The sequence below is a fragment of the Stegodyphus dumicola genome, chromosome 6 (genome assembly GCF_044657685.1).
Source record: "Stegodyphus dumicola isolate Sdum_Otavi_A_Nest chromosome 6, ASM4465768v1".
NCBI lineage: Eukaryota > Metazoa > Arthropoda > Arachnida > Araneae > Eresidae > Stegodyphus > Stegodyphus dumicola.
The window spans coordinates 27,018,617-27,033,148 of NC_140773.1; the positions used below are offsets into that span (position 1 = coordinate 27,018,617).

The 14,532-nt window shown below is 34.1% G+C and overlaps 1 pseudogene across 1 annotated transcript in view; it reads left to right on the forward strand.

The window, feature by feature from the left end:
* LOC118187834 (putative cytochrome P450 12a4, mitochondrial) overlaps positions 1-14,532 on the forward strand; it is a 44,274-nt pseudogene that overhangs the window by 9,957 nt on the left and 19,785 nt on the right. Inside the window, exons 2-3 of the transcript XR_015041452.1 lie at positions 3,256-3,490; positions 11,640-11,830. The product of XR_015041452.1 is annotated as a putative cytochrome P450 12a4, mitochondrial (transcript). The remainder of the gene's footprint in view (positions 1-3,255; positions 3,491-11,639; positions 11,831-14,532) is intronic.

The window sequence follows — 14,532 nt, forward strand, 5'->3', positions numbered from 1 at the left end:
TTAAATTTCAAGAATCCTGAGGGTCAAATAGCCAGGTGGATACAGAGACTCCAAGAATATGACATCACTATCCGTCATCGTAAGGGATCATCACACGGAAACGCCGACGCCCTGTCTAGAAGACCTTGCCAAGAAAACTGTCGATATTGTTCCAGGGTGGAAGCGAAATACGAGCTGCTGACTCCGGTCGCAAGACAAATTACAACATCAACATCGGCTGATCGAGAACCGTGGAGTGATGATGAAGTCAGGAAAGACCAGCTGGAAGACCGCGACATTAAACCCATAATTGATCTAATGGAGTCGTCAAACAGAAAACCTACCTGGCAGGACATTTCTATCCTTAGTCCTACAACCAAACAATATTGGGCATTCTGGGATTCACTTCACATTCGAAACGGCGTCTTATACCGGAAATTCGAATCGGATGATGGGAAGACGTTCCGATGGCAGCTGATACTTCCAAGATCCCGCATTCCTGATGTCCTTAAAGAACTACATAACAGCCCTACGGGAGGTCACTTTGGAATAATGAAGACCTTACAGAGAGTTCGTGAGCGCTTTTACTGGAATAATGCAAAGGATGACGTGCAAAAGTGGTGCCGATCTTGCGATGCCTGTGCAGGTCGGAAAGGACCTAAGAGACGCAGCCGAGGCAAGCTGCAACGTTACAACGTAGGGGCGCCTTTTGAACGAATCGCCTTTGACATCCTGGGACCTCTGCCACGAACTGCTGATGGCAACAAATACATACTCGTTGTCGTTGATTACTTCACCAAGTGGCCTGAAGCTTATCCTATTCCTGATCAAGAGGCTGTCACAGTAGCTGAGGTAATGATACAGCACTGGATTTCCAGGTTCGGAGTGCCTCTTCAGTTACATTCCGATCAGGGAAGGAATTTTACCTCGGTAGTAATCAAAGAACTATGCAAACTACTCGGCATTGAGAAGACCCAAACGACGCCATTACATCCCCAGTCGGACGGCATGGTAGAGAGGTTCAATCGAACCATCCTTAATAACCTCTCATTAGTGGTTTCCAGAAACCAGCAGGACTGGGACAAGAAATTATCGCTGTTTTTACTGGCTTACCGCAGTGCTGTCCACGAGACTACCGGCTGTTCTCCATCACAGATGCTATTCGGTCGTGACCTTCGTCTGCCTTGTGATCTACTGTTTGGCCGCCCTCCAGATGCTCCTTCATCGTCTGAGGAATATATTCAAGATCTCCAGGCCCGGTTTGAAGTGATGCACAACTTTGCACGAGAGCGAGTCAACTTGGCGACGGAGAAGATGAAGACCCGCTACGACACAAGAGCTACTGAACATCAGTTCCACGAAGGAGACAAGGTGTGGTTGTGGAATCCGACTCGACAGAAAGGACTTTGACCGAAATTACAGTCACCTTGGGATGGCCCGTATACAGTCCTAAAAAGGCTGAATGACGTCGTGGTTCGGATTCGTAAGTCTTCGAACTCTAAACCTAAAGTCGTTCATTACGACAGGTTAGCTCATTACTATGGCCATAGTACGTAATGTAAATAATTGTAAATAGTATCAGACCATGGTCCTTTTTGTTTTTAAATGTGTATTTGATTTGATTTCTATTTAGTATTTGATTTGCATTTAATATTTGATTTGCATTTAGTATTTGATTTGTATTTAGTATTTGTTTTGTATTTAGTATTTGATAGCATTTGATTTGTTTAAGTTAGTTATTGCATTTATTGTTCATGTTGTTTGATATTGTAATGTAATGTTTATGCCACAGTTGTAAGTTTAGCTTCCTGTCCAGGGATTGTACTGCCCGGGACGTGCAGTCCTTGGGAAGGGGGCAGTGTTACGAATTTGGTATTTAAAAAGCTAATGTTAGTTTAATTATAAATTAAATGGTTTTATTTCTCGCGCAGTGCAGCGCGTGACGAATATTAAAAGAAAGCTAAGCCGGAAAATTGAAAATACAAGAGCGCGTGCATTAAATAAATAAATATCTCTTTTTGATTTCGAGAAAGTACTGGAAAATTCTAGCACGTGATTTTAAAATCTTATAAAAGGAGGAAAACATCTCAGTTTGTAGTAGTTGCTTAGTTTGTTGTTATTTAGAAAACTGCTCTTGTCGATTATAGCGAATTCGCGGATTAGCGTTCTTTAGCTGTTTCGAATTAAGTTCTATTGGACATTTGAGTAGTTAAAAGATAACTACTGTGAGATATTGTAATACTGCATGATAATTTGAGAAAATTTAAGCATTTTTGTTGTGATAATAATAAATTTTTATTCCTTTTTCATCGGACTTGTGCATTCATTTCATAACGAACCCGTACGCACGCAACAATATAAACGAAATATAACGCTGTTAAGTAAACGTAGCGCCAGAGTGTCGCAATTCAATATATTTGTTTTGGTAAACAAATATATTGAATTTTAAAAGTGCATTTATTCTATTGTGGTTTATGCGCTGTCGACGAAGTTCATTTTAATTCAATCCAATAAGTTGAAATGAAATGAAGAAAAAATGTGTATAATTTAATATTCCATACAAGGAAGTTATGTGGTGTACACATCAGATTTTTTATTATTAACGTTTTGTGCGTTAACTTAATTTATTAAATATCACTTTCTTTTCACTTAAGCCACATAAAATTCAATTCAACAGCAAAATCACAAAATATTTTAAAAAGCATATAATTAGTATTTCCGATAGACAATCTCGTGAGCTGGAGGTAAAAATGTTTTATTACGTACAGTGTTACCATTGCTCGCTTTGAAATTGTTCAGTTTTTTTAATCAAAAACTCGTTTAAGTTTTACAAAATCTGCAATAAATAATGAAGAAAATTCGAAATTCAAAATTTGGGCTTTCAGGTCCACATGTTCGAGTGGAGGATTATGTTATTAAATTTGATGTCTCTGGGTACCGTTTTCACAATGTGAGGAACATATGCATATAAACAGATTCTTCATTATTTAATTTCTTTGAAAACAATGCTGTGTGATTTATTTAGTGGCAACAATTTGAAAAGTGACAAGCCCTTTGTAATGAACCGATTTGTAATACCATTTCGAGACTAATTTTAATACTAACGAATTATAATTTATTTTTTGCATTCTGTGTTTGTCAGTTTATTACTAACCTAAATTCAAATAATATGCAATTATCTATCATGATTTCTTATCTAAGAGAGATAATCGTTTAAATTCAAAGAATTATTACGTGAAATATGAAATTTTAATGCAACTATTTTTTATTTATTAGGTCGGTATAAAATGGATAAACTTCATTTAGCTACACGCCATAAACGACAGCTGCTTGGAGATATCATAAGAGAAAAGTTTGGGCATTTAAATATGGTAGCAACTTTCAACCCTGATGATATGGAAACTGTTTTTAGAAATGAAGGTCCTTATCCAAATAGAAGTGAATTTTCCACTATGAAAGCGTACAGAGAATCTAGAAAAGAATGGTACAAGACAACTGGTATCATGGTCCTGTAAGTTAGTTTCCTTGTAACAGGATATAATTTAAATATCTTTTCGACTCTGAATGGTAATTTTACGAATGGCGGAAATATCTTTTCTTCTATTGAATCTAAGTACACACCATGTCTTGAGGTATAAACTCTTATATTTATTTCGTTTTCAGATACTGCAAGTAACCACTGGTAAATTTTTCGAAACCGAAAAAAATGTTTCTTTCTGTTTATCGTAAATATCCTTTGGAGAACAAACAATTCAAATGAACGCCAAGAGAAAGGGAAACGAATAAATAAAAAAAAGGGTACATTTCCTTTATTGCTATGGAATAAAAAACGTCAAATTATTGTTGATGCCAAATGATGCCAAAAATAATTATGGTAACTAATAATAATTATTAATGATAATATATTATTTAACAATATTAAAATAATAATTATTAATATTAAAATAATAATTTTAATAATAAATTAATAATTTAAAAAAAATCTGAAATTTTTCAGATTTTAAATTACGTCCAAAGGGGCGTTTTTTTAACGTTTTGAGTGTTACCTTTATTTATTAAATATCATGTTCTTTGCACTTAAACCATAAAATTCAGTTCAAGAGCAATATCGCAAAATAATGTTAAATTAAGCATATCTTTAGAATTTCCGATATACACAGTCTCGCGAGCTGGAGATAAAAGTATTTTTTTTTCTATATAACGTTGCCATTTCTCGCTTTTAAAGCATTGAGTTTGTAAATCAAAAATTCGTTAAAGTTTTACAAAATATAAAATCTATAATAAAACAAATTCCAAATTTAGGATTTCAGATGCCCATATTCGCAGTAGGATTTCGTCATTCAAAATTCGATGGCTCTATGTACCATTGTTTTATCACAATGCGAGAAATAGACAATCATTTATGCAGATTTTTCATTATTTAATTTCTTCAAATATAATGCAGGACTCTAACATTTTGTGGCAACAGTTTGAAAAGTGAACCGACGTTGAGTCCGACGCAAAATGCCAAAACGAAAGCAATAGTCCTTCGGGACTGAAATCCCTTTGGACTAATAATTAATTAATAATTAATAATAACACATATTAATCAAAAACTGTCTATTTTCCTTTATATGAAAGGTTAACTTCATATATATTTTTTTTTACTTTCCCCCCCCCCCCCAATGGTGTGTCCTCAGCCTACTTCGGCTTGGCCACTACTAAGGCCAGAAGTGGCGGTCACTTTTTTTGTGGAGGCACCTAATTAGGTGGACCACATTTACCTCCGATGAAGAAGACGGACAGTTACAACCAAGCCTTCTTCGGGAATCGAAACTGGGGCATTTGGTATCGCAGTCAGCTCTTCTAACCACTACACCATCTGGGAAGCATATTTTTAATTACAATCCATAAAATAAATAAATGAATAAAACTGCTAAATTTAAATGAAGGAGACATACAGTTTTTAATCTCTTCCAACACTACGCAGAATTTTTCAGTTTTTTTTTTTTCGGGTGTGTGTGTGTGTGTGTGTAAACTCCTCCATATAAGTTCGGATAAAAAAGAATCAAAGTACCATCGAGCATTTACCCTAGGACAAAGGTTCCCAACCTTTTTGTTCTTAAGAACAAACACATTCTAGAATATGTGTTGGACGGTTGGATAGAATTAAAAATGCATGCACATAGAAAAAAAAAAAAAAAAAGAGATTGGTCGCATTTCTCTTTGTGCTGGCATCTGTGTTGGATGTAATTTTTATTTCATTAAAAATGAGAAAACTTTCGTATAGGATTTTATTGAAAACTAAAACATTTTTATTGTGATCGTACAGCGGCGGGCATATGTTAAACGATCAATGGGCGCAATAGTGCCCGCGGGCATAGGGTGGGGAACCACTGTCCTATGGAGTTTATTACGCGATTTAGTACTGCCTTACAGCCACAGTATTGTTTATGTATGATACCCACTTTCGAGGTCCATGATGCTATATTTTTGAATAATAGTAAAATGTTTAAAGCCGCAATTTATCCGACTTATATGCTTTTTAGCAATCAATATAAACAATGCTTCTGTCTGCGATACTTCCCTATATGACATTCAATAATGTTTTCATCGATCGGTTTGGAAAAGCGACTGAAAAATATTTGATTGCCTGCACAATCCACCAAAACCCATTGTGGCGGAAGACCAAGCCCTAAGTTTATCAGGTTCTGTGTTCCTCCTTACTTGCTTAGGGAACATTTAACTGTCCTGACTCGGAACAGGGAGCTTACTAAAGCTATGTTCAATAAATTTGGGAAGTAGACAAGATACACAGGAAGGGTATACGAAACCCTTTATTTTTCTCTCTTTACAATGATTTCCGGACTTCGGAATACAGAGACCAACCACTTGTGGTCTGAACGTAAGAATATAAAAATATTAACTAAACTCTAACTAAACTTAACTTTGGATTAATCAAACAAGTGCCTAACTCCAAGATTGGCCCTATATTAACAAAAAGCCGTATGTAGTACAGAGAACTGCTAACACTACGATACGTTTAAAATTATCAAGAGGATTAAACCTCTGGCCTTGAAGGCAACCAGCAACCGAGTAAAACTACTATGGCAAGCGGCCTGCTTCTAATGGCTCCTTCCTCTCTCTTGCTTGGCAAAAAGCCACAACTTAAGTACTTGGCGTTCGCAAGACAAATTTGCATAAATAAGTTAAAGCTTTTATTTCTGGCCGGAAGTAGAAAATAAGAAGTGATAGTAAAGATTTAAAATAAAATAAACGTTAGTAAAACTTAAGATCCTTACAAGTTCTTTCTTCGAGTGAAAAGCTTTCATCTACTTCCAATAATATAATCACATCCACCGATTTGAACCTAAGCCAAGCAATTAAAGAGCTGTGGCGCACACTTCATGCATGCAACTGTTTCAGTCTAACATTGTATTGTGATTCATCTTCCGCTGGAGTTCACAAATTCTATTGAGCGTATTTTCGATCCTTCGAGGCAGTTTTGTGCTTTTAACCCTTCCTTCTATTTTGCCATTTCTCTGTTGAATTAAACACAGTTTCATCTCATGGTTCTTTTCTATTCATGAATGATAGATACCTTTTCTTTGAAAAAACTCTATTGCAGGCTTTACGTTCTTGAGTAGATTCCAAATTGTTCGATTCATAGCGCTATCAAAAAATTTAACATTTAAACCAGCATTTCAAGGGTGGCTTAAAATTCTAGAGCTATTTAACTTAAAGTGCAGTCTAAATTCACACGCGTTTACTAGAAATCTGAATTTAAGTGATAGTTTACCATTAAATGAGGGCCTTTCCTAGATTTAGCGCTTTTGCACGCGTACTTTAGCTACGGTTTCGTACTGGCCCGACTACGGAACGAATTTAAAAAAGTAACAGGGCAGTGTAATTTGTAAAAGGAACATTTTGCAGATTATTACTGAAACAGACGCTGGTGTAAAAATAAAACTGAGATTAATCTTCTTAATTCTGACTTTCCCCTAAATTAACTTGCCCGTAACTGATTTGCATGTAAAATGCAATGCTATTTCAATGGATCTAGAAACTTCCAGATCACAGTTAAGATTAAGATATTCTTTAGATCTGTAAGCTGCTAACAAATTACTAAAGGGATGAAAAACTTGCTGCCAAGGTTGCTAAATTACTAAATCCGATATCACTATTCTATAAATTTACCGTATATAACGCGCACTTTTAATACAAAAAAAAATAAAGTCGAAATTTACGAGCTGCGCTTTATACGCAGGATATAAAAATGATAGATTCAGAAATAAGGAAAAGATGAGAATGCAAAAATTAGATTTCTGCGTGCATTTAAATCCTGTTTGTTTAAAAGAAATGACATATTCTATGATCTTAAAAGCTTTCATTACCGGATAACGAGGAAAGTTCGTCTATTCGCCTTCCGTTATATCTTCAGACATATTACCGAATTCTGCTTCATCTTTACCATCACTGTTACTCCTGATCCATAAATTAATAATTATCTTTTAGTATATTGTTAGGTATATTACATTTTAAGATGGCTTTTGAATTATGTCGGGATTAATTTAATTTTGTGCTTTTATTATCCATTCACACACTATTTCTTGACTGGCTTGAAGCGTTTGGAAAAAGGTGCACATTGTACGGCGAATATACTTAAAAATAAAAAAATATGTAGTTCGAAATTATAGGTGAGTGTTATACACCGATGCCCGTTGTATAACTCTCACCTATAATTTCGAACGTACCTATAATTTCGAATGTAAGTACACTGGAATATACAGTACTTACATACAAGAAACAGTAATTTTTTCATACCACCCTGCCGTGTGGGCAGAAAGCCTTTCCAAAAAACAAATATTTATAAACATTTACTTAATTCTGACGCAGTAACTTTCGCGTTGCATAATTCTTATTTTCAGCAAAAAAATAAATTAAATTTTTTAGATCTACCTTTTTTAATCTACAAAAATAAGTCCACTATATCACTAAAAAAATGCTGTTTATTTAAATACTGAGTTTTTTCCTTTCTAGCAACATTACTGCAAATAATTTGGCTTAAAAATAAGTTTACACTTATTGGCAGTAATTATCACCTGCAATCTTCTATTGATCCTTATCTGCCCAGAATCGGTTTTTAGCAATCTTTTAAGTACACAATGGAATGATAAAAAACACAGATAAAAATTCTTATAAAAATTCAAGCTATCTTTCAACTAATACACAATGAAATTGAACAATAGTATGTCTTATTAAATTCTTCAATTCGATACTCCTAATGTGTAATTATATTGGTTTTGGTCTGTTTCCTATATGTCTTAATTGAGTGCCTTAAAAGATATCAGTTCAGTGATATCTTTTTCTTAACCCGTCGGAAGTCGCACCAAGAAAAGTTACTAGAATGGGCGCGTGTGTTACTAGAATGTTAGAAAGTTACTAGAATGGGAACATACCCCAATATTTCAAATACGATAAAAATAGTTTTATTTAGTTTTAAAAGCTGTTTTTCTTGTTCTCGTGTATTATAAATATGTGAATAATAATTGGGTTTCAAAAAATTAATTTCCAAAATAATCTTAGAGTTAAAATTAAGATAAATGAAAATAATAAAAAAATAAACATCATGCCTCCAAGTTTCATTGCATCTCTAATACGCAATGCTTATTTGATTTCTTCACACTTTGAACGAAATACATTCATGTGTTCTTGGCACAGAATGTTTTTACATTTTAAACATTGCATTCACGTTCTTCTGTCCTTGGCGCAAGGGCAATTTATCACATCTTTCATACTTAGTTGTTTCGAATTTCATGTATTCGTTTTAATTCTTCGTCGAAACTTCTGCTTTTGTTTGCATGCAGCTTGCAGTACGTCAGTTTGTTGGTAAAGTATTAATCTTTGATCTTTGTTCAATACTTTTTTTCATTAATAATGCTAAGACCTTCAAAAACAGACTTCTGTTTCTGGTTGGTGGATTAGCAGTTGAATGCAATATAATTCAAGCATTTATTACAACAACATTCAGTGCAGGAAAGAAAATTACCATTGGCCACCTCCTTGTTATTCTGGCAATTGAATAATTGGCTGACATTTCATCCCCCATAGCCACTGCTCCTTTAGTCATATTATAAAAACATATAATTCCTGACGTTTTATTTTCTCCAATAGTATCATCTATAGTATGATCGTTATATAATGTTGAAAGAATAAGAACATTTTTTCCTTTTTTAGGAACATCAGGAATTAATGTTTTATCTTTTTCGAAACCAAAACAGTGTAGAAAATATTCCTAGTTTTATCTTCAGTTTCCGAAATGCAAGCTTCATCGCTTTCAAATATTTCTAATAAATCTCACAGGTGTTGCATCTCTAATTCATAGGAAGTCATTCTATTTACCATAATGCGGTTAGAAATTTTTAAGAATTTAATTTCAAGCACTTTAAAATCACTTGCGAGTAGAAATATTTACTGTTACACTCTAGAAATAAATTTCTGAACTAAATATTCAGTCAGAAAAACACTTACGCGGACAGGCGCGTGGGGTGTGTCATACCCCAGTTCCAACAGAATACCGATAAATCTTTTTCTGAAACACACAGGCAAAGAAAATTCGGTTCCGAAAGTCAACCACAACTAGAAACTCAGCTACTGAATGCAGCACAGAATTTCAGTTTCACAAGTTACGAATATTCCACTTTTATGTAGGGGTTGGGTATAATACACCCCATGTGCTTTCCCGCGGGTTAATTGAATGCCTTAAAAGATAGCTTCAGTATTCACTTTAAGAACAATAAGCAGTTTAATACAAAAATCCTCATTTAACAAAACCAAACCTCTTAAATTACTAAAGAAAATCTAAAGGAAAAAAATCACTCACTAAATATAATAAATAGATTAAAAGAAATTTATTTTTAAAAATATGAATAGCACTGAAAAATCAATAGGAAAAAATTTAACTAAAAACAATTTTTGACCGGAGCTATTTCGTATATTAAAATATTAAAAAAATTATGGAGGGAAAATATCTCGAATTTATTAAAAAAATAATAAACAAATACATATAAGCAAATTGTTTCTATAATTCTTCATAGCATTGAAAAAATTGCTTTTGAACTAAAATATCAAAAGAGTAGATCAGGTCTCGAATTTGGAAATTAACTCTCGGGATATTGCTGATACCGTCGAAACATTAGCACAAAAAACTGATCATCATCACAAAATTTACAAATTCGCATATTATTTTATTAGAGGATATTAAAGGATAAATGAAGTACCGTAAATATCGATGTATAGGGAGCACCTATAATTTTAAACTACATTTTTTGATTTCTAGGTACATTCGCTTTATAATGTGCACTCCTTTTTTACGAAAAAATCTCAAATATACACGTACAACGCTCTTATCTACTGAAGTTATTCATTCGAACATTTTTTCTAGACTTTCTAACATTGGTATACTGCACTGACAAACGATAAGTGAAACAATATGTGTGTGGGGGGGGGGAATGCTTGAGAGAGTAAAGCATTCTGCAAAGTGGGTAGATTGTATTCAATGGCGTTGCGCACAAGAATGTTATTCTAGGGTTTCGAGAAAAGGAGGGCAAAATCTGGAGTAAGAATGCACTTCCTACCCGAATGAATTAGAGGAATTAGGAATCAGATGTTTTCTCTTTCTATGGTAGTTCGAAGCCGTGATTTTGAAGTGAACATCGAAGGGTTTATTAACTCGCATCTGCTTTACTTGAAATATAGTTGATCTCGTGTTTTTCTTAGTAGAAATAAACACAGTACTTAGGGAACACTTAGGGAAAAAACACAGTGCTGGTTTGAAATGCAAAGTCATTCAGTTTGCAAAAAATTTGGAGATAATGTTGCAGCAAGGATGTTTGGTGTTGGTAAAGCTCCGCAAGCGAGTGGAAGAAAAATTAAATCACAATAATTAAAATGCCAAAGAAAAAATATGCTTTGAGGAAAGGAGTAACGAAATGGACCACCCTGAAGGAAAGTCTTGCGAACTGGGTTCTAGAAAATCCCTACAATGGATTCATCGTAGGCAAGAAGAAGTGTTGTTTATTTGCCTTAAAGTGGCCAAAAACAATGCAAATGACAGTGAAAACTTTAAAGCAACTAAAATTGCGAAAATCCATAAATCGATTTAAGGAAATCGATTCCGGTCTTTGCGATTAAGTAAAACTAACAGCTAAAGACAGTTTCTAAAATTTTTAATGATACGTTTCAGGATTTTTTCTTTTAACTGTATTTTTCTAGGGCTCTACTACAACTTCAAATTCAAATATCCTTTTGCATATTTAGTAAATTAAGACGTTTTTAATTTAACTGATTTCCTCTAATTAGACTCGATCGAGCCTCTTTAAGTTGACCCTCTAAATTTAAACAAAAATGCATAAATATTGCGTTTATGAAATATACGAGTATTTGCTTGTGAAAATTTCATTGTGTTGAAGAATTGTAAATAAGTTAGAAGTACTTTATTTTCTTCTTTTTTTCTCCCTTCCTGAAAAATGATTATTTTTTCATTCAGAAACATTGTTTCGACTGAAATATATTTCTCATTCATCATCAGATTGCTTGACGGCACTTATATTTTGCTGCGGTTGTAATAAAATACTGGATAGTTGTAAGTTTTGTAATAACTAAGAAAAATTCATTTTCAGGCAAGGCAAGGAATGGCATGATTTGCGTTCCAAAACTCAGAAACATCTCTTGAAACCAAAGGCTATTCAGGCATATTTAGGAGCAATGCAAGATGTGGCAAGAGATTTCGTTCAAAAGGTATATGAAACTAGAGATTCCAATAAAGAAGTTCCTGATCTCCTTGGAGAAATATACAAATGGGCACTCGAATGTAAGCATGTTATCCTTGATTATCATGAGAGTTTCATTCTGAAATACTGAATGTGTGACGTTGAGATATTTGAAAAACATACGATAACTAAGCAGAGCTTTAATATAAAATTTTATGCAATCCACAAGTTTGAATAGTGATAATTTTTGTACAACCATTTTATGTGATAAACATACAGCATTATTTATCGCCTTCATAAAAAAACTTTACTCTACATTTTCCGAAGAGATAATCTCTCCATTTATATATATATATCAAGCAAAGTAGTAATTATAATTTTTAAAAAAAAAACCAATTTTGGTCTAGAAAACATCTTGCGCAATATGCTGCAAAATAAGTAAAACATAAAAATTGTAGTAAGCTCGCCTAAAAGTTACCAAGAGCTGCTGCTCCAAAAGGTTCAACACGTTTTAAAAAAATTAATACATATGAAAATCAAACCATTAGACATGTAAAACATTAAAAAAACAGAAACAGATAAAAAGTAAGCGGAAAATGGTAAATTAGCCCAATTCGACTTCCAAACTGGCTTTTCAAGGGAAATTTCATTTATTTGAACGTCGAATCAAGCTAACCCCATTACGCGTTTCGCCGAAACAGACAATTGAAACTTTTTCGCTAAAACTTTTTTTAAATTTAGACAAAGTGTCTTGGAAATTTTAATAGTCTCAATTCTCTGTTCATATATATATATATACATATATATATATATACTATTCTTAAAAAGTAAATTCTTCAATCCATTGCCTATGATTAAAGTGATATTTCGGTTCCTTAGCAAAGTAGTATAAACATAAAGTAAAGATCCAGTTGTAATTCAAAATGTAAAAACACAATATGAATGAAATACTAATTAAGGAAATTAAAAAAAGGTGAAAGCTTAACTTGATTCAAACTTAAAAGTTAATATGTATGTAGAATAAAGTTTAAGCTATCTAAAAACATATTAAAAATGCAACAAAAACATCATGTTAGAAAACAATAACTACAACTAAGCAGCAATAAATGTAAAAATTAGCCTAATTCGAATATCACCATGGACTTTTCAAGGGAAATGCATGGTGAGCTTCGAACTCTGATAATTCCAGAGCGCGTTTCGTCAAACAGGGCATTGAGACTGATTGCCAATAAATGTTTTATTTATTAAAAAGATCCAAATATTAATTGGAACCAACTCTCAATTTCCCCGTTTCAATTTCTCTGTTCCTCGTATATCTCCCCATTCCCCGTATATATATATACTATATACATCTTGATATTCTCGTCGCAGAATTAGGCTTGTCTGTTGGCATCTGGGGGAATACAAACAATACTTTTTAAGTGAATAATTAAATGAGTTTTAATGGTGGTTATTTAAAAGTGATTACTCATGTGAAACAGGAGGAAAACAATATGTATAAGATGATAAGTATTATATTCTGGAGATGTTCATCTTCCCAACATCGTCTGCCCCGCACGTCTTTTGCCGGCCTCGTCTCCTCGGCTTCGTTCAGTGGTGTGGAGTGTCATCTGTCCAAAAAGGAGAAGCATTCAAAATTTTCTGCTGAACTTTTATAATTAAGAAATGTAGGATAGTTCATCAGCTAATTTTGGATGAATAGAAACGCAGTGGTTTTCCTGGGAGGAAGGATCAAATTGAATCTGATTACCTCCTCTTGATAACTACAATGTATCCGCAGGGCCGGTATTCCAGAGGTTCGTGGACAAAATACCTTATATACTCCACTTTTAAAGGGTGACTGGAGATTAGGGGTCCCATTCGCCAAATCCTGGCGGTGAAGAATCATCATCCATTCCCCTTTTCTTAGTTCGGTAGCTTATGTAGAACATTATGTTATTTATGCTGGAGACACATAAAAAATGAGCAATGCTCTCTCCAGGACTCGAACCTCAGACCTATCAAATCCGCGCCGAATGTGCTACGTTACACCACAGAGACATGCAGAAAGGAGGGAGAGAATACCTTATGAATTTAAAGACGAAAGTATTCTTTTAACATGAATATCACACAATAATTTCCCCCCTTAAATTGTCTTTCTGAAAAATATTTTTGGAGTATTCATTATAAAGCAATATTTCTACATATAAATTTGATATTCTTAAATGTATGTTATCTGCCTGAATATATAAGCAGTCAGTTAAACCACAATAAAACAACAGTACAATACTCAAAGATCCATTTCTGTCATCTATTTCCATCTATTCTATAACCCGCTTCTATCTATTCTATGATAAGCCAGCCCACCAGCGGCCGAGCGGTAAAGTCGCTGAACACTGGTAGTTCGGACCGAGGTTCGAATCCCGCGAACGGGCTGGCTGCATGGGTGTTTTCGTGGTTTTCCCCATGTGTAACGTGTATACGAGCCAGTTTCCCTTAGAAAGCCCTCCACGAAGGCATCCCTCCCCTAAGGCAGAGAGCCCTCGAGGCTTTGCCGTAATTAACTAACCTAACCTATGATAAGCCAAAGTAGCGTTATAATTATCCTCTTTCTTAATTTTGTCCCCCTCTCTCTCCGTCTCTCTCTCTCTATATATATATATAGAGAGAGAGATAATTGCTTATATATATTATACTTATATACTGATATATAAGTAACTGAAACAAGTTAAAAAACGTCCATTAACCAAGCAACACGGGAAAAGCTACAGTCAGTTTAGTAGCAATAATACAAAATAATGGAAAAAAATTACAATTTTTCTCG